This window comes from Cinclus cinclus, chromosome 2 (assembly GCF_963662255.1).
Source record: "Cinclus cinclus chromosome 2, bCinCin1.1, whole genome shotgun sequence".
Classification (NCBI taxonomy): Eukaryota; Metazoa; Chordata; class Aves; order Passeriformes; family Cinclidae; genus Cinclus; species Cinclus cinclus.
The window spans coordinates 23960988-23979659 of NC_085047.1; positions in this window are offsets into that span (position 1 = coordinate 23960988).

Genomic DNA, 18672 nt, shown 5'->3' on the forward strand with positions numbered 1-18672 from the left:
TTGCCGAAAGCCAGTATCAGCGAGACAGCGTGCTAGGCTCTGTTTCACAGCTCCTTGGAGAACACGCACTTGAAGAATGCCGTCTCTGTTCCGCAAAAGCTCTGCCCCAGTGAAAGGTGGAAGAAGCAGCCTGTGGCCACGGGCAGAGCTGGTCAACAGCTGCGCCTAACTTTCCCAAGCTGCGAGAGCATTCGCAGCCGAGTTCTGCTTTGACAGAGCTATTGGTGAACTTTTGCAGTCCCGGAAGCTGCTGAAACCAAGGCTGTGTTCCGCCTCTTCATTCTTGGCTTTCTGTGCTCCAGCGAGTTGTCAAGCTCGGACACGGCATTCAGCTTTGCCGCCTCTCTGCACGGAAAGCACTAGACAGAACTAGTGTGCTTCGTGCATGCTCTCTCCTCGCTTTTATGGTCACGGCTCTGCTTTTTGCTTGGCAGCGTTCACAGGGTCCACGGCGTACCTCTTGCACAGCGAGAGGTGGCCGGCGAGGAATACTTGCTGCCTTAAGTCGTTCCATGCTCAAGGCATTCATCAGAGCAACACAGTGTGGGAAAAGAGGAGGGAACATTGCAGGACAAATTTCTATGCCGGGACATTATTGTCTGCGAGACAGCTCTCCGGAGCGCTAGTATTTGGCCAGGCTGAAATCAGCGCCACGGGAAGCCAATCTGACAAGCGGAGTGCAACGAGCGCGGCGATATGGGGCCGCTTGGCAGGTGGCCGAAGAAAGACGGCTGCCCCGTGAATGTGGTGCCAGAAGGCAAGTTTCAGCAGGGCGTTCCGGGCCAGCTCAATGTGCAGCCGCAGTTGTTCTAGGCGAGTTCTAGCCGAGAAGCTTTCCGTCTCCATTCACGAGACAAGAAAGGCAGAAGGCAAGGGCACCCAGGGTTGAGAAGAAAAGTGCGCGTAGCGAGCTCGTTGCGGCAGAGGCGAAAGCCAGGAGCAGCGCGCTCGGTGCGAGAAGTAGAGGGCGCTTCGCCTCCTTGGGAAGGAAATCGCGTCTGGGCACGAACGACAGCCAGCGAAGCTTCAGGAACAACAGGCTGTTCTGCTCAGCGTACGAGCCTGAAGTGAGTGGCAAGGGGTAAGCGGGCAGTTCCAAGGCATCTAGCTTTCCTGCTAGCAATGCCATTTCTACCCTGCCGTGCAAAACGTTGTCCTTTGCCGTTATGCTCCGAGATGCAGAGAGCACGTCGGCAGACGCAGTGCAGAGGGAAAGGACACAGTATCCTTGGGAGTGTGACGCCGCTTAGGCGGGCAAAGCAGAAAGGTGCCGCCCTGCACCGGCTTTGACTGCCTGAGCTTCCTTGCTAGGACAGCACCTGTCGAAAGCTGGCAACTAGGCTGCCAGAGTGCAGAATGTAGGCGGTGCGGCACGCTTGCTTGCCGAAAGCCAGTATCAGCGAGACAGCGTGCTAGGCTCTGTTTCACAGCTCCTTGGAGAACACGCACTTGAAGAATGCCGTCTCTGTTCCGCAAAAGCTCTGCCCCAGTGAAAGGTGGAAGAAGCAGCCTGTGGCCACGGGCAGAGCTGGTCAACAGCTGCGCCTAACTTTCCCAAGCTGCGAGAGCATTCGCAGCCGAGTTCTGCTTTGACAGAGCTATTGGTGAACTTTTGCAGTCCCGGAAGCTGCTGAAACCAAGGCTGTGTTCCGCCTCTTCATTCTTGGCTTTCTGTGCTCCAGCGAGTTGTCAAGCTCGGACACGGCATTCAGCTTTGCCGCCTCTCTGCACGGAAAGCACTAGACAGAACTAGTGTGCTTCGTGCATGCTCTCTCCTCGCTTTTATGGTCACGGCTCTGCTTTTTGCTTGGCAGCGTTCACAGGGTCCACGGCGTACCTCTTGCACAGCGAGAGGTGGCCGGCGAGGAATACTTGCTGCCTTAAGTCGTTCCATGCTCAAGGCATTCATCAGAGCAACACAGTGTGGGAAAAGAGGAGGGAACATTGCAGGACAAATTTCTATGCCGGGACATTATTGTCTGCGAGACAGCTCTCCGGAGCGCTAGTATTTGGCCAGGCTGAAATCAGCGCCACGGGAAGCCAATCTGACAAGCGGAGTGCAACGAGCGCGGCGATATGGGGCCGCTTGGCAGGTGGCCGAAGAAAGACGGCTGCCCCGTGAATGTGGTGCCAGAAGGCAAGTTTCAGCAGGGCGTTCCGGGCCAGCTCAATGTGCAGCCGCAGTTGTTCTAGGCGAGTTCTAGCCGAGAAGCTTTCCGTCTCCATTCACGAGACAAGAAAGGCAGAAGGCAAGGGCACCCAGGGTTGAGAAGAAAAGTGCGCGTAGCGAGCTCGTTGCGGCAGAGGCGAAAGCCAGGAGCAGCGCGCTCGGTGCGAGAAGTAGAGGGCGCTTCGCCTCCTTGGGAAGGAAATCGCGTCTGGGCATGAACGACAGCCAGCGAAGCTTCAGGAACAACAGGCTGTTCTGCTCAGCGTACGAGCCTGAAGTGAGTGGCAAGGGGTAAGCGGGCAGTTCCAAGGCATCTAGCTTTCCTGCTAGCAATGCCATTTCTACCCTGCCGTGCAAAACGTTGTCCTTTGCCGTTATGCTCCGAGATGCAGAGAGCACGTCGGCAGACGCAGTGCAGAGGGAAAGGACACAGTATCCTTGGGAGTGTGACGCCGCTTAGGCGGGCAAAGCAGAAAGCTGCCGCCCTGCCACCGGCTTTGACTGCCTGAGCTTCCTTGCTAGGACAGCACCTGTCGAAAGCTGGCAACTAGGCTGCCAGAGTGCAGAATGTAGGCGGTGCGGCACGCTTGCTTGCCGAAAGCCAGTATCAGCGAGACAGCGTGCTAGGCTCTGTTTCACAGCTCCTTGGAGAACACGCACTGGAAGAATGCCGTCTCTGTTCCGCAAAAGCTCTGCCCCAGTGAAAGGTGGAAGAAGCAGCCTGTGGCCACGGGCAGAGCTGGTCAACAGCTGCGCCTAACTTTCCCAAGCTGCGAGAGCATTCGCAGCCGAGTTCTGCTTTGACAGAGCTATTGGTGAACTTTTGCAGTCCCGGAAGCTGCTGAAACCAAGGCTGTGTTCCGCCTCTTCATTCTTGGCTTTCTGTGCTCCAGCGAGTTGTCAAGCTCGGACACGGCATTCAGCTTTGCCGCCTCTCTGCACGGAAAGCACTAGACAGAACTAGTGTGCTTCGTGCATGCTCTCTCCTCGCTTTTATGGTCACGGCTCTGCTTTTTGCTTGGCAGCGTTCACAGGGTCCACGGCGTACCTCTTGCACAGCGAGAGGTGGCCGGCGAGGAATACTTGCTGGCTTAAGTCGTTCCATGCTCAAGGCATTCATCAGAGCAACACAGTGTGGGAAAAGAGGAGGGAACATTGCAGGACAAATTTCTATGCCGGGACATTATTGTCTGCGAGACAGCTCTCCGGAGCGCTAGTATTTGGCCAGGCTGAAATCAGCGCCACGGGAAGCCAATCTGACAAGCGGAGTGCAACGAGCGCGGCGATATGGGGCCGCTTGGCAGGTGGCCGAAGAAAGACGGCTGCCCCGTGAATGTGGTGCCAGAAGGCAAGTTTCAGCAGGGCGTTCCGGGCCAGCTCAATGTGCAGCCGCAGTTGTTCTAGGCGAGTTCTAGCCGAGAAGCTTTCCGTCTCCATTCACGAGACAAGAAAGGCAGAAGGCAAGGGCACCCAGGGTTGAGAAGAAAAGTGCGCGTAGCGAGCTCGTTGCGGCAGAGGCGAAAGCCAGGAGCAGCGCGCTCGGTGCGAGAAGTAGAGGGCGCTTCGCCTCCTTGGGAAGGAAATCGCGTCTGGGCACGAACGACAGCCAGCGAAGCTTCAGGAACAACAGGCTGTTCTGCTCAGCGTACGAGCCTGAAGTGAGTGGCAAGGGGTAAGCGGGCAGTTCCAAGGCATCTAGCTTTCCTGCTAGCAATGCCATTTCTACCCTGCCGTGCAAAACGTTGTCCTTTGCCGTTATGCTCCGAGATGCAGAGAGCACGTCGGCAGACGCAGTGCAGAGGGAAAGGACACAGTATCCTTGGGAGTGTGACGCCGCTTAGGCGGGCAAAGCAGAAAGGTGCCGCCCTGCGCCGGCTTTGACTGCCTGAGCTTCCTTGCTAGGACAGCACCTGTCGAAAGCTGGCAACTAGGCTGCCAGAGTGCAGAATGTAGGCGGTGCGGCACGCTTGCTTGCCGAAAGCCAGTATCAGCGAGACAGCGTGCTAGGCTCTGTTTCACAGCTCCTTGGAGAACACGCACTGGAAGAATGCCGTCTCTGTTCCGCAAAAGCTCTGCCCCAGTGAAAGGTGGAAGAAGCAGCCTGTGGCCACGGGCAGAGCTGGTCAACAGCTGCGCCTAACTTTCCCAAGCTGCGAGAGCATTCGCAGCCGAGTTCTGCTTTGACAGAGCTATTGGTGAACTTTTGCAGTCCCGGAAGCTGCTGAAACCAAGGCTGTGTTCCGCCTCTTCATTCTTGGCTTTCTGTGCTCCAGCGAGTTGTCAAGCTCGGACACGGCATTCAGCTTTGCCGCCTCTCTGCACGGAAAGCACTAGACAGAACTAGTGTGCTTCGTGCATGCTCTCTCCTCGCTTTTATGGTCACGGCTCTGCTTTTTGCTTGGCAGCGTTCACAGGGTCCACGGCGTACCTCTTGCACAGCGAGAGGTGGCCGGCGAGGAATACTTGCTGCCTTAAGTCGTTCCATGCTCAAGGCATTCATCAGAGCAACACAGTGTGGGAAAAGAGGAGGGAACATTGCAGGACAAATTTCTATGCCGGGACATTATTGTCTGCGAGACAGCTCTCCGGAGCGCTAGTATTTGGCCAGGCTGAAATCAGCGCCACGGGAAGCCAATCTGACAAGCGGAGTGCAACGAGCGCGGCGATATGGGGCCGCTTGGCAGGTGGCCGAAGAAAGACGGCTGCCCCGTGAATGTGGTGCCAGAAGGCAAGTTTCAGCAGGGCGTTCCGGGCCAGCTCAATGTGCAGCCGCAGTTGTTCTAGGCGAGTTCTAGCCGAGAAGCTTTCCGTCTCCATTCACGAGACAAGAAAGGCAGAAGGCAAGGGCACCCAGGGTTGAGAAGAAAAGTGCGCGTAGCGAGCTCGTTGCGGCAGAGGCGAAAGCCAGGAGCAGCGCGCTCGGTGCGAGAAGTAGAGGGCGCTTCGCCTCCTTGGGAAGGAAATCGCGTCTGGGCACGAACGACAGCCAGCGAAGCTTCAGGAACAACAGGCTGTTCTGCTCAGCGTACGAGCCTGAAGTGAGTGGCAAGGGGTAAGCGGGCAGTTCCAAGGCATCTAGCTTTCCTGCTAGCAATGCCATTTCTACCCTGCCGTGCAAAACGTTGTCCTTTGCCGTTATGCTCCGAGATGCAGAGAGCACGTCGGCAGACGCAGTGCAGAGGGAAAGGACACAGTATCCTTGGGAGTGTGACGCCGCTTAGGCGGGCAAAGCAGAAAGGTGCCGCCCTGCACCGGCTTTGACTGCCTGAGCTTCCTTGCTAGGACAGCACCTGTCGAAAGCTGGCAACTAGGCTGCCAGAGTGCAGAATGTAGGTGGTGCGGCACGCTTGCTTGCCGAAAGCCAGTATCAGCGAGACAGCGTGCTAGGCTCTGTTTCACAGCTCCTTGGAGAACACGCACTGGAAGAATGCCGTCTCTGTTCCGCAAAAGCTCTGCCCCAGTGAAAGGTGGAAGAAGCAGCCTGTGGCCACGGGCAGAGCTGGTCAACAGCTGCGCCTAACTTTCCCAAGCTGCGAGAGCATTCGCAGCCGAGTTCTGCTTTGACAGAGCTATTGGTGAACTTTTGCAGTCCCGGAAGCTGCTGAAACCAAGGCTGTGTTCCGCCTCTTCATTCTTGGCTTTCTGTGCTCCAGCGAGTTGTCAAGCTCGGACACGGCATTCAGCTTTGCCGCCTCTCTGCACGGAAAGCACTAGACAGAACTAGTGTGCTTCGTGCATGCTCTCTCCTCGCTTTTATGGTCACGGCTCTGCTTTTTGCTTGGCAGCGTTCACAGGGTCCACGGCGTACCTCTTGCACAGCGAGAGGTGGCCGGCGAGGAATACTTGCTGCCTTAAGTCGTTCCATGCTCAAGGCATTCATCAGAGCAACACAGTGTGGGAAAAGAGGAGGGAACATTGCAGGACAAATTTCTATGCCGGGACATTATTGTCTGCGAGACAGCTCTCCGGAGCGCTAGTATTTGGCCAGGCTGAAATCAGCACCACGGGAAGCCAATCTGACAAGCGGAGTGCAACGAGCGCGGCGATATGGGGCCGCTTGGCAGGTGGCCGAAGAAAGACGGCTGCCCCGTGAATGTGGTGCCAGAAGGCAAGTTTCAGCAGGGCGTTCCGGGCCAGCTCAATGTGCAGCCGCAGTTGTTCTAGGCGAGTTCTAGCCGAGAAGCTTTCCGTCTCCATTCACGAGACAAGAAAGGCAGAAGGCAAGGGCACCCAGGGTTGAGAAGAAAAGTGCGCGTAGCGAGCTCGTTGCGGCAGAAGCGAAAGCCAGGAGCAGCGCGCTCGGTGCGAGAAGTAGAGGGCGCTTCGCCTCCTTGGGAAGGAAATCGCGTCTGGGCATGAACGACAGCCAGCGAAGCTTCAGGAACAACAGGCTGTTCTGCTCAGCGTACGAGCCTGAAGTGAGTGGCAAGGGGTAAGCGGGCAGTTCCAAGGCATCTAGCTTTCCTGCTAGCAATGCCATTTCTACCCTGCCGTGCAAAACGTTGTCCTTTGCCGTTATGCTCCGAGATGCAGAGAGCACGTCGGCAGACGCAGTGCAGAGGGAAAGGACACAGTATCCTTGGGAGTGTGACGCCGCTTAGGCGGGCAAAGCAGAAAGGTGCCGCCCTGCACCGGCTTTGACTGCCTGAGCTTCCTTGCTAGGACAGCACCTGTCGAAAGCTGGCAACTAGGTTGCCAGAGTGCAGAATGTAGGCGGTGCGGCACGCTTGCTTGCCGAAAGCCAGTATCAGCGAGACAGCGTGCTAGGCTCTGTTTCACAGCTCCTTGGAGAACACGCACTGGAAGAATGCCGTCTCTGTTCCGCAAAAGCTCTGCCCCAGTGAAAGGTGGAAGAAGCAGCCTGTGGCCACGGGCAGAGCTGGTCAACAGCTGCGCCTAACTTTCCCAAGCTGCGAGAGCATTCGCAGCCGAGTTCTGCTTTGACAGAGCTATTGGTGAACTTTTGCAGTCCCGGAAGCTGCTGAAACCAAGGCTGTGTTCCGCCTCTTCATTCTTGGCTTTCTGTGCTCCAGCGAGTTGTCAAGCTCGGACACGGCATTCAGCTTTGCCGCCTCTCTGCACGGAAAGCACTAGACAGAACTAGTGTGCTTCGTGCATGCTCTCTCCTCGCTTTTATGGTCACGGCTCTGCTTTTTGCTTGGCAGCGTTCACAGGGTCCACGGCGTACCTCTTGCACAGCGAGAGGTGGCCGGCGAGGAATACTTGCTGCCTTAAGTCGTTCCATGCTCAAGGCATTCATCAGAGCAACACAGTGTGGGAAAAGAGGAGGGAACATTGCAGGACAAATTTCTATGCCGGGACATTATTGTCTGCGAGACAGCTCTCCGGAGCGCTAGTATTTGGCCAGGCTGAAATCAGCGCCACGGGAAGCCAATCTGACAAGCGGAGTGCAACGAGCGCGGCGATATGGGGCCGCTTGGCAGGTGGCCGAAGAAAGACGGCTGCCCCGTGAATGTGGTGCCAGAAGGCAAGTTTCAGCAGGGCGTTCCGGGCCAGCTCAATGTGCAGCCGCAGTTGTTCTAGGCGAGTTCTAGCCGAGAAGCTTTCCGTCTCCATTCACGAGACAAGAAAGGCAGAAGGCAAGGGCACCCAGGGTTGAGAAGAAAAGTGCGCGTAGCGAGCTCGTTGCGGCAGAGGCGAAAGCCAGGAGCAGCGCGCTCGGTGCGAGAAGTAGAGGGCGCTTCGCCTCCTTGGGAAGGAAATCGCGTCTGGGCATGAACGACAGCCAGCGAAGCTTCAGGAACAACAGGCTCTTCTGCTCAGCGTACGAGCCTGAAGTGAGTGGCAAGGGGTAAGCGGGCAGTTCCAAGGCATCTAGCTTTCCTGCTAGCAATGCCATTTCTACCCTGCCGTGCAAAACGTTGTCCTTTGCCGTTATGCTCCGAGATGCAGAGAGCACGTCGGCAGACGCAGTGCAGAGGGAAAGGACACAGTATCCTTGGGAGTGTGACGCCGCTTAGGCGGGCAAAGCAGAAAGGTGCCGCCCTGCACCGGCTTTGACTGCCTGAGCTTCCTTGCTAGGACAGCACCTGTCGAAAGCTGGCAACTAGGCTGCCAGAGTGCAGAATGTAGGCGGTGCGGCACGCTTGCTTGCCGAAAGCCAGTATCAGCGAGACAGCGTGCTAGGCTCTGTTTCACAGCTCCTTGGAGAACACGCACTGGAAGAATGCCGTCTCTGTTCCGCAAAAGCTCTGCCCCAGTGAAAGGTGGAAGAAGCAGCCTGTGGCCACGGGCAGAGCTGGTCAACAGCTGCGCCTAACTTTCCCAAGCTGCGAGAGCATTCGCAGCCGAGTTCTGCTTTGACAGAGCTATTGGTGAACTTTTGCAGTCCCGGAAGCTGCTGAAACCAAGGCTGTGTTCCGCCTCTTCATTCTTGGCTTTCTGTGCTCCAGCGAGTTGTCAAGCTCGGACACGGCATTCAGCTTTGCCGCCTCTCTGCACGGAAAGCACTAGACAGAACTAGTGTGCTTCGTGCATGCTCTCTCCTCGCTTTTATGGTCACGGCTCTGCTTTTTGCTTGGCAGCGTTCACAGGGTCCACGGCGTACCTCTTGCACAGCGAGAGGTGGCCGGCGAGGAATACTTGCTGCCTTAAGTCGTTCCATGCTCAAGGCATTCATCAGAGCAACACAGTGTGGGAAAAGAGGAGGGAACATTGCAGGACAAATTTCTATGCCGGGACATTATTGTCTGCGAGACAGCTCTCCGGAGCGCTAGTATTTGGCCAGGCTGAAATCAGCGCCACGGGAAGCCAATCTGACAAGCGGAGTGCAACGAGCGCGGCGATATGGGGCCGCTTGGCAGGTGGCCGAAGAAAGACGGCTGCCCCGTGAATGTGGTGCCAGAAGGCAAGTTTCAGCAGGGCGTTCCGGGCCAGCTCAATGTGCAGCCGCAGTTGTTCTAGGCGAGTTCTAGCCGAGAAGCTTTCCGTCTCCATTCACGAGACAAGAAAGGCAGAAGGCAAGGGCACCCAGGGTTGAGAAGAAAAGTGCGCGTAGCGAGCTCGTTGCGGCAGAGGCGAAAGCCAGGAGCAGCGCGCTCGGTGCGAGAAGTAGAGGGCGCTTCGCCTCCTTGGGAAGGAAATCGCGTCTGGGCACGAACGACAGCCAGCGAAGCTTCAGGAACAACAGGCTGTTCTGCTCAGCGTACGAGCCTGAAGTGAGTGGCAAGGGGTAAGCGGGCAGTTCCAAGGCATCTAGCTTTCCTGCTAGCAATGCCATTTCTACCCTGCCGTGCAAAACGTTGTCCTTTGCCGTTATGCTCCGAGATGCAGAGAGCACGTCGGCAGACGCAGTGCAGAGGGAAAGGACACAGTATCCTTGGGAGTGTGACGCCGCTTAGGCGGGCAAAGCAGAAAGGTGCCGCCCTGCACCGGCTTTGACTGCCTGAGCTTCCTTGCTAGGACAGCACCTGTCGAAAGCTGGCAACTAGGCTGCCAGAGTGCAGAATGTAGGCGGTGCGGCACGCTTGCTTGCCGAAAGCCAGTATCAGCGAGACAGCGTGCTAGGCTCTGTTTCACAGCTCCTTGGAGAACACGCACTGGAAGAATGCCGTCTCTGTTCCGCAAAAGCTCTGCCCCAGTGAAAGGTGGAAGAAGCAGCCTGTGGCCACGGGCAGAGCTGGTCAACAGCTGCGCCTAACTTTCCCAAGCTGCGAGAGCATTCGCAGCCGAGTTCTGCTTTGACAGAGCTATTGGTGAACTTTTGCAGTCCCGGAAGCTGCTGAAACCAAGGCTGTGTTCCGCCTCTTCATTCTTGGCTTTCTGTGCTCCAGCGAGTTGTCAAGCTCGGACACGGCATTCAGCTTTGCCGCCTCTCTGCACGGAAAGCACTAGACAGAACTAGTGTGCTTCGTGCATGCTCTCTCCTCGCTTTTATGGTCACGGCTCTGCTTTTTGCTTGGCAGCGTTCACAGGGTCCACGGCGTACCTCTTGCACAGCGAGAGGTGGCCGGCGAGGAATACTTGCTGCCTTAAGTCGTTCCATGCTCAAGGCATTCATCAGAGCAACACAGTGTGGGAAAAGAGGAGGGAACATTGCAGGACAAATTTCTATGCCGGGACATTATTGTCTGCGAGACAGCTCTCCGGAGCGCTAGTATTTGGCCAGGCTGAAATCAGCGCCACGGGAAGCCAATCTGACAAGCGGAGTGCAACGAGCGCGGCGATATGGGGCCGCTTGGCAGGTGGCCGAAGAAAGACGGCTGCCCCGTGAATGTGGTGCCAGAAGGCAAGTTTCAGCAGGGCGTTCCGGGCCAGCTCAATGTGCAGCCGCAGTTGTTCTAGGCGAGTTCTAGCCGAGAAGCTTTCCGTCTCCATTCACGAGACAAGAAAGGCAGAAGGCAAGGGCACCCAGGGTTGAGAAGAAAAGTGCGCGTAGCGAGCTCGTTGCGGCAGAGGCGAAAGCCAGGAGCAGCGCGCTCGGTGCGAGAAGTAGAGGGCGCTTCGCCTCCTTGGGAAGGAAATCGCGTCTGGGCACGAACGACAGCCAGCGAAGCTTCAGGAACAACAGGCTGTTCTGCTCAGCGTACGAGCCTGAAGTGAGTGGCAAGGGGTAAGCGGGCAGTTCCAAGGCATCTAGCTTTCCTGCTAGCAATGCCATTTCTACCCTGCCGTGCAAAACGTTGTCCTTTGCCGTTATGCTCCGAGATGCAGAGAGCACGTCGGCAGACGCAGTGCAGAGGGAAAGGACACAGTATCCTTGGGAGTGTGACGCCGCTTAGGCGGGCAAAGCAGAAAGGTGCCGCCCTGCACCGGCTTTGACTGCCTGAGCTTCCTTGCTAGGACAGCACCTGTCGAAAGCTGGCAACTAGGCTGCCAGAGTGCAGAATGTAGGTGGTGCGGCACGCTTGCTTGCCGAAAGCCAGTATCAGCGAGACAGCGTGCTAGGCTCTGTTTCACAGCTCCTTGGAGAACACGCACTGGAAGAATGCCGTCTCTGTTCCGCAAAAGCTCTGCCCCAGTGAAAGGTGGAAGAAGCAGCCTGTGGCCACGGGCAGAGCTGGTCAACAGCTGCGCCTAACTTTCCCAAGCTGCGAGAGCATTCGCAGCCGAGTTCTGCTTTGACAGAGCTATTGGTGAACTTTTGCAGTCCCGGAAGCTGCTGAAACCAAGGCTGTGTTCCGCCTCTTCATTCTTGGCTTTCTGTGCTCCAGCGAGTTGTCAAGCTCGGACACGGCATTCAGCTTTGCCGCCTCTCTGCACGGAAAGCACTAGACAGAACTAGTGTGCTTCGTGCATGCTCTCTCCTCGCTTTTATGGTCACGGCTCTGCTTTTTGCTTGGCAGCGTTCACAGGGTCCACGGCGTACCTCTTGCACAGCGAGAGGTGGCCGGCGAGGAATACTTGCTGCCTTAAGTCGTTCCATGCTCAAGGCATTCATCAGAGCAACACAGTGTGGGAAAAGAGGAGGGAACATTGCAGGACAAATTTCTATGCCGGGACATTATTGTCTGCGAGACAGCTCTCCGGAGCGCTAGTATTTGGCCAGGCTGAAATCAGCGCCACGGGAAGCCAATCTGACAAGCGGAGTGCAACGAGCGCGGCGATATGGGGCCGCTTGGCAGGTGGCCGAAGAAAGACGGCTGCCCCGTGAATGTGGTGCCAGAAGGCAAGTTTCAGCAGGGCGTTCCGGGCCAGCTCAATGTGCAGCCGCAGTTGTTCTAGGCGAGTTCTAGCCGAGAAGCTTTCCGTCTCCATTCACGAGACAAGAAAGGCAGAAGGCAAGGGCACCCAGGGTTGAGAAGAAAAGTGCGCGTAGCGAGCTCGTTGCGGCAGAGGCGAAAGCCAGGAGCAGCGCGCTCGGTGCGAGAAGTAGAGGGCGCTTCGCCTCCTTGGGAAGGAAATCGCGTCTGGGCACGAACGACAGCCAGCGAAGCTTCAGGAACAACAGGCTGTTCTGCTCAGCGTACGAGCCTGAAGTGAGTGGCAAGGGGTAAGCGGGCAGTTCCAAGGCATCTAGCTTTCCTGCTAGCAATGCCATTTCTACCCTGCCGTGCAAAACGTTGTCCTTTGCCGTTATGCTCCGAGATGCAGAGAGCACGTCGGCAGACGCAGTGCAGAGGGAAAGGACACAGTATCCTTGGGAGTGTGACGCCGCTTAGGCGGGCAAAGCAGAAAGGTGCCGCCCTGCACCGGCTTTGACTGCCTGAGCTTCCTTGCTAGGACAGCACCTGTCGAAAGCTGGCAACTAGGCTGCCAGAGTGCAGAATGTAGGTGGTGCGGCACGCTTGCTTGCCGAAAGCCAGTATCAGCGAGACAGCGTGCTAGGCTCTGTTTCACAGCTCCTTGGAGAACACGCACTGGAAGAATGCCGTCTCTGTTCCGCAAAAGCTCTGCCCCAGTGAAAGGTGGAAGAAGCAGCCTGTGGCCACGGGCAGAGCTGGTCAACAGCTGCGCCTAACTTTCCCAAGCTGCGAGAGCATTCGCAGCCGAGTTCTGCTTTGACAGAGCTATTGGTGAACTTTTGCAGTCCCGGAAGCTGCTGAAACCAAGGCTGTGTTCCGCCTCTTCATTCTTGGCTTTCTGTGCTCCAGCGAGTTGTCAAGCTCGGACACGGCATTCAGCTTTGCCGCCTCTCTGCACGGAAAGCACTAGACAGAACTAGTGTGCTTCGTGCATGCTCTCTCCTCGCTTTTATGGTCACGGCTCTGCTTTTTGCTTGGCAGCGTTCACAGGGTCCACGGCGTACCTCTTGCACAGCGAGAGGTGGCCGGCGAGGAATACTTGCTGCCTTAAGTCGTTCCATGCTCAAGGCATTCATCAGAGCAACACAGTGTGGGAAAAGAGGAGGGAACATTGCAGGACAAATTTCTATGCCGGGACATTATTGTCTGCGAGACAGCTCTCCGGAGCGCTAGTATTTGGCCAGGCTGAAATCAGCGCCACGGGAAGCCAATCTGACAAGCGGAGTGCAACGAGCGCGGCGATATGGGGCCGCTTGGCAGGTGGCCGAAGAAAGACGGCTGCCCCGTGAATGTGGTGCCAGAAGGCAAGTTTCAGCAGGGCGTTCCGGGCCAGCTCAATGTGCAGCCGCAGTTGTTCTAGGCGAGTTCTAGCCGAGAAGCTTTCCGTCTCCATTCACGAGACAAGAAAGGCAGAAGGCAAGGGCACCCAGGGTTGAGAAGAAAAGTGCGCGTAGCGAGCTCGTTGCGGCAGAAGCGAAAGCCAGGAGCAGCGCGCTCGGTGCGAGAAGTAGAGGGCGCTTCGCCTCCTTGGGAAGGAAATCGCGTCTGGGCATGAACGACAGCCAGCGAAGCTTCAGGAACAACAGGCTGTTCTGCTCAGCGTACGAGCCTGAAGTGAGTGGCAAGGGGTAAGCGGGCAGTTCCAAGGCATCTAGCTTTCCTGCTAGCAATGCCATTTCTACCCTGCCGTGCAAAACGTTGTCCTTTGCCGTTATGCTCCGAGATGCAGAGAGCACGTCGGCAGACGCAGTGCAGAGGGAAAGGACACAGTATCCTTGGGAGTGTGACGCCGCTTAGGCGGGCAAAGCAGAAAGGTGCCGCCCTGCACCGGCTTTGACTGCCTGAGCTTCCTTGCTAGGACAGCACCTGTCGAAAGCTGGCAACTAGGTTGCCAGAGTGCAGAATGTAGGCGGTGCGGCACGCTTGCTTGCCGAAAGCCAGTATCAGCGAGACAGCGTGCTAGGCTCTGTTTCACAGCTCCTTGGAGAACACGCACTGGAAGAATGCCGTCTCTGTTCCGCAAAAGCTCTGCCCCAGTGAAAGGTGGAAGAAGCAGCCTGTGGCCACGGGCAGAGCTGGTCAACAGCTGCGCCTAACTTTCCCAAGCTGCGAGAGCATTCGCAGCCGAGTTCTGCTTTGACAGAGCTATTGGTGAACTTTTGCAGTCCCGGAAGCTGCTGAAACCAAGGCTGTGTTCCGCCTCTTCATTCTTGGCTTTCTGTGCTCCAGCGAGTTGTCAAGCTCGGACACGGCATTCAGCTTTGCCGCCTCTCTGCACGGAAAGCACTAGACAGAACTAGTGTGCTTCGTGCATGCTCTCTCCTCGCTTTTATGGTCACGGCTCTGCTTTTTGCTTGGCAGCGTTCACAGGGTCCACGGCGTACCTCTTGCACAGCGAGAGGTGGCCGGCGAGGAATACTTGCTGGCTTAAGTCGTTCCATGCTCAAGGCATTCATCAGAGCAACACAGTGTGGGAAAAGAGGAGGGAACATTGCAGGACAAATTTCTATGCCGGGACATTATTGTCTGCGAGACAGCTCTCCGGAGCGCTAGTATTTGGCCAGGCTGAAATCAGCGCCACGGGAAGCCAATCTGACAAGCGGAGTGCAACGAGCGCGGCGATATGGGGCCGCTTGGCAGGTGGCCGAAGAAAGACGGCTGCCCCGTGAATGTGGTGCCAGAAGGCAAGTTTCAGCAGGGCGTTCCGGGCCAGCTCAATGTGCAGCCGCAGTTGTTCTAGGCGAGTTCTAGCCGAGAAGCTTTCCGTCTCCATTCACGAGACAAGAAAGGCAGAAGGCAAGGGCACCCAGGGTTGAGAAGAAAAGTGCGCGTAGCGAGCTCGTTGCGGCAGAGGCGAAAGCCAGGAGCAGCGCGCTCGGTGCGAGAAGTAGAGGGCGCTTCGCCTCCTTGGGAAGGAAATCGCGTCTGGGCACGAACGACAGCCAGCGAAGCTTCAGGAACAACAGGCTCTTCTGCTCAGCGTACGAGCCTGAAGTGAGTGGCAAGGGGTAAGCGGGCAGTTCCAAGGCATCTAGCTTTCCTGCTAGCAATGCCATTTCTACCCTGCCGTGCAAAACGTTGTCCTTTGCCGTTATGCTCCGAGATGCAGAGAGCACGTCGGCAGACGCAGTGCAGAGGGAAAGGACACAGTATCCTTGGGAGTGTGACACCGCTTAGGCGGGCAAAGCAGAAAGGTGCCGCCCTGCCACCGGCTTTGACTGCCTGAGCTTCCTTGCTAGGACAGCACCTGTCGAAAGCTGGCAACTAGGCTGCCAGAGTGCAGAATGTAGGCGGTGCGGCACGCTTGCTTGCCGAAAACCAGTATCAGCGAGACAGCGTGCTAGGCTCTGTTTCACAGCTCCTTGGAGAACACGCACTGGAAGAATGCCGTCTCTGTTCCGCAAAAGCTCTGCCCCAGTGAAAGGTGGAAGAAGCAGCCTGTGGCCACGGGCAGAGCTGGTCAACAGCTGCGCCTAACTTTCCCAAGCTGCGAGAGCATTCGCAGCCGAGTTCTGCTTTGACAGAGCTATTGGTGAACTTTTGCAGTCCCGGAAGCTGCTGAAACCAAGGCTGTGTTCCGCCTCTTCATTCTTGGCTTTCTGTGCTCCAGCGAGTTGTCAAGCTCGGACACGGCATTCAGCTTTGCCGCCTCTCTGCACGGAAAGCACTAGACAGAACTAGTGTGCTTCGTGCATGCTCTCTCCTCGCTTTTATGGTCACGGCTCTGCTTTTTGCTTGGCAGCGTTCACAGGGTCCACGGCGTACCTCTTGCACAGCGAGAGGTGGCCGGCGAGGAATACTTGCTGGCTTAAGTCGTTCCATGCTCAAGGCATTCATCAGAGCAACACAGTGTGGGAAAAGAGGAGGGAACATTGCAGGACAAATTTCTATGCCGGGACATTATTGTCTGCGAGACAGCTCTCCGGAGCGCTAGTATTTGGCCAGGCTGAAATCAGCGCCACGGGAAGCCAATCTGACAAGCGGAGTGCAACGAGCGCGGCGATATGGGGCCGCTTGGCAGGTGGCCGAAGAAAGACGGCTGCCCCGTGAATGTGGTGCCAGAAGGCAAGTTTCAGCAGGGCGTTCCGGGCCAGCTCAATGTGCAGCCGCAGTTGTTCTAGGCGAGTTCTAGCCGAGAAGCTTTCCGTCTCCATTCACGAGACAAGAAAGGCAGAAGGCAAGGGCACCCAGGGTTGAGAAGAAAAGTGCGCGTAGCGAGCTCGTTGCGGCAGAGGCGAAAGCCAGGAGCAGCGCGCTCGGTGCGAGAAGTAGAGGGCGCTTCGCCTCCTTGGGAAGGAAATCGCGTCTGGGCACGAACGACAGCCAGCGAAGCTTCAGGAACAACAGGCTGTTCTGCTCAGCGTACGAGCCTGAAGTGAGTGGCAAGGGGTAAGCGGGCAGTTCCAAGGCATCTAGCTTTCCTGCTAGCAATGCCATTTCTACCCTGCCGTGCAAAACGTTGTCCTTTGCCGTTATGCTCCGAGATGCAGAGAGCACGTCGGCAGATGCAGTGCAGAGGGAAAGGACACAGTATCCTTGGGAGTGTGACGCCGCTTAGGCGGGCAAAGCAGAAAGGTGCCGCCCTGCCACCGGCTTTGACTGCCTGAGCTTCCTTGCTAGGACAGCACCTGTCGAAAGCTGGCAACTAGGCTGCCAGAGTGCAGAATGTAGGCGGTGCGGCACGCTTGCTTGCCGAAAGCCAGTATCAGCGAGACAGCGTGCTAGGCTCTGTTTCACAGCTCCTTGGAGAACACGCACTGGAAGAATGCCGTCTCTGTTCCGCAAAAGCTCTGCCCCAGTGAAAGGTGGAAGAAGCAGCCTGTGGCCACGGGCAGAGCTGGTCAACAGCTGCGCCTAACTTTCCCAAGCTGCGAGAGCATTCGCAGCCGAGTTCTGCTTTGACAGAGCTATTGGTGAACTTTTGCAGTCCCGGAAGCTGCTGAAACCAAGGCTGTGTTCCGCCTCTTCATTCTTGGCTTTCTGTGCTCCAGCGAGTTGTCAAGCTCGGACACGGCATTCAGCTTTGCCGCCTCTCTGCACGGAAAGCACTAGACAGAACTAGTGTGCTTCGTGCATGCTCTCTCCTCGCTTTTATGGTCACGGCTCTGCTTTTTGCTTGGCAGCGTTCACAGGGTCCACGGCGTACCTCTTGCACAGCGAGAGGTGGCCGGCGAGGAATACTTGCTGCCTTAAGTCGTTCCATGCTCAAGGCATTCATCAGAGCAACACAGTGTGGGAAAAGAGGAGGGAACATTGCAGGACAAATTTCTATGCCGGGACATTATTGTCTGCGAGACAGCTCTCCGGAGCGCTAGTATTTGGCCAGGCTGAAATCAGCGCCACGGGAAGCCAATCTGACAAGCGGAGTGCAACGAGCGCGGCGATATGGGGCCGCTTGGCAGGTGGCCGAAGAAAGACGGCTGCCCCGTGAATGTGGTGCCAGAAGGCAAGTTTCAGCAGGGCGTTCCGGGCCAGCTCAATGTGCAGCCGCAGTTGTTCTAGGCGAGTTCTAGCCGAGAAGCTTTCCGTCTCCATTCACGAGACAAGAAAGGCAGAAGGCAAGGGCACCCAGGGTTGAGAAGAAAAGTGCGCGTAGCGAGCTCGTTGCGGCAGAGGCGAAAGCCAGGAGCAGCGCGCTCGGTGCGAGAAGTAGAGGGCGCTTCGCCTCCTTGGGAAGGAAATCGCGTCTGGGCACGAACGACAGCCAGCGAAGCTTCAGGAACAACAGGCTGTTCTGCTCAGCGTACGAGCCTGAAGTGAGTGGCAAGGGGTAAGCGGGCAGTTCCAAGGCATCTAGCTTTCCTGCTAGCAATGCCATTTCTACCCTGCCGTGCAAAACGTTGTCCTTTGCCGTTATGCTCCGAGATGCAGAGAGCACGTCGGCAGACGCAGTGCAGAGGGAAAGGACACAGTATCCTTGGGAGTGTGACGCCGCTTAGGCGGGCAAAGCAGAAAGGTGCCGCCCTGCCACCGGCTTTGACTGCCTGAGCTTCCTTGCTAGGACAGCACCTGTCGAAAGCTGGCAACTAGGCTGCCAGAGTGCAGAATGTAGGCGGTGCGGCACGCTTGCTTGCCGAAAGCCAGTATCAGCGAGACAGCGTGCTAGGCTCTGTTTCACAGCTCCTTGGAGAACACGCACTGGAAGAATGCCGTCTCTGTTCCGCAAAAGCTCTGCCCCAGTGAAAGGTGGAAGAAGCAGCCTGTGGCCACGGGCAGAGCTGGTCAACAGCTGCGCCTAACTTTCCCAAGCTGCGAGAGCATTCGCAGCCGAGTTCTGCTTTGACAGAGCTATTGGTGAACTTTTGCAGTCCCGGAAGCTGCTGAAACCAAGGCTGTGTTCCGCCTCTTCATTCTTGGCTTTCTGTGCTCCAGCGAGTTGTCAAGCTCGGACACGGCATTCAGCTTTGCCGCCTCTCTGCACGGAAAGCACTAGACAGAACTAGTGTGCTTCGTGCATGCTCTCTCCTCGCTTTTATGGTCACGGCTCTGCTTTTTGCTTGGCAGCGTTCACAGGGTCCACGGCGTACCTCTTGCACAGCGAGAGGTGGCCGGCGAGGAATACTTGCTGGCTTAAGTCGTTCCATGCTCAAGGCATTCATCAGAGCAACACAGTGTGGGAAAAGAGGAGGGAACATTGCAGGACAAATTTCTATGCCGGGACATTATTGTCTGCGAGACAGCTCTCCGGAGCGCTAGTATTTGGCCAGGCTGAAATCAGCGCCACGGGAAGCCAATCTGACAAGCGGAGTGCAACGAGCGCGGCGATATGGGGCCGCTTGGCAGGTGGCCGAAGAAAGA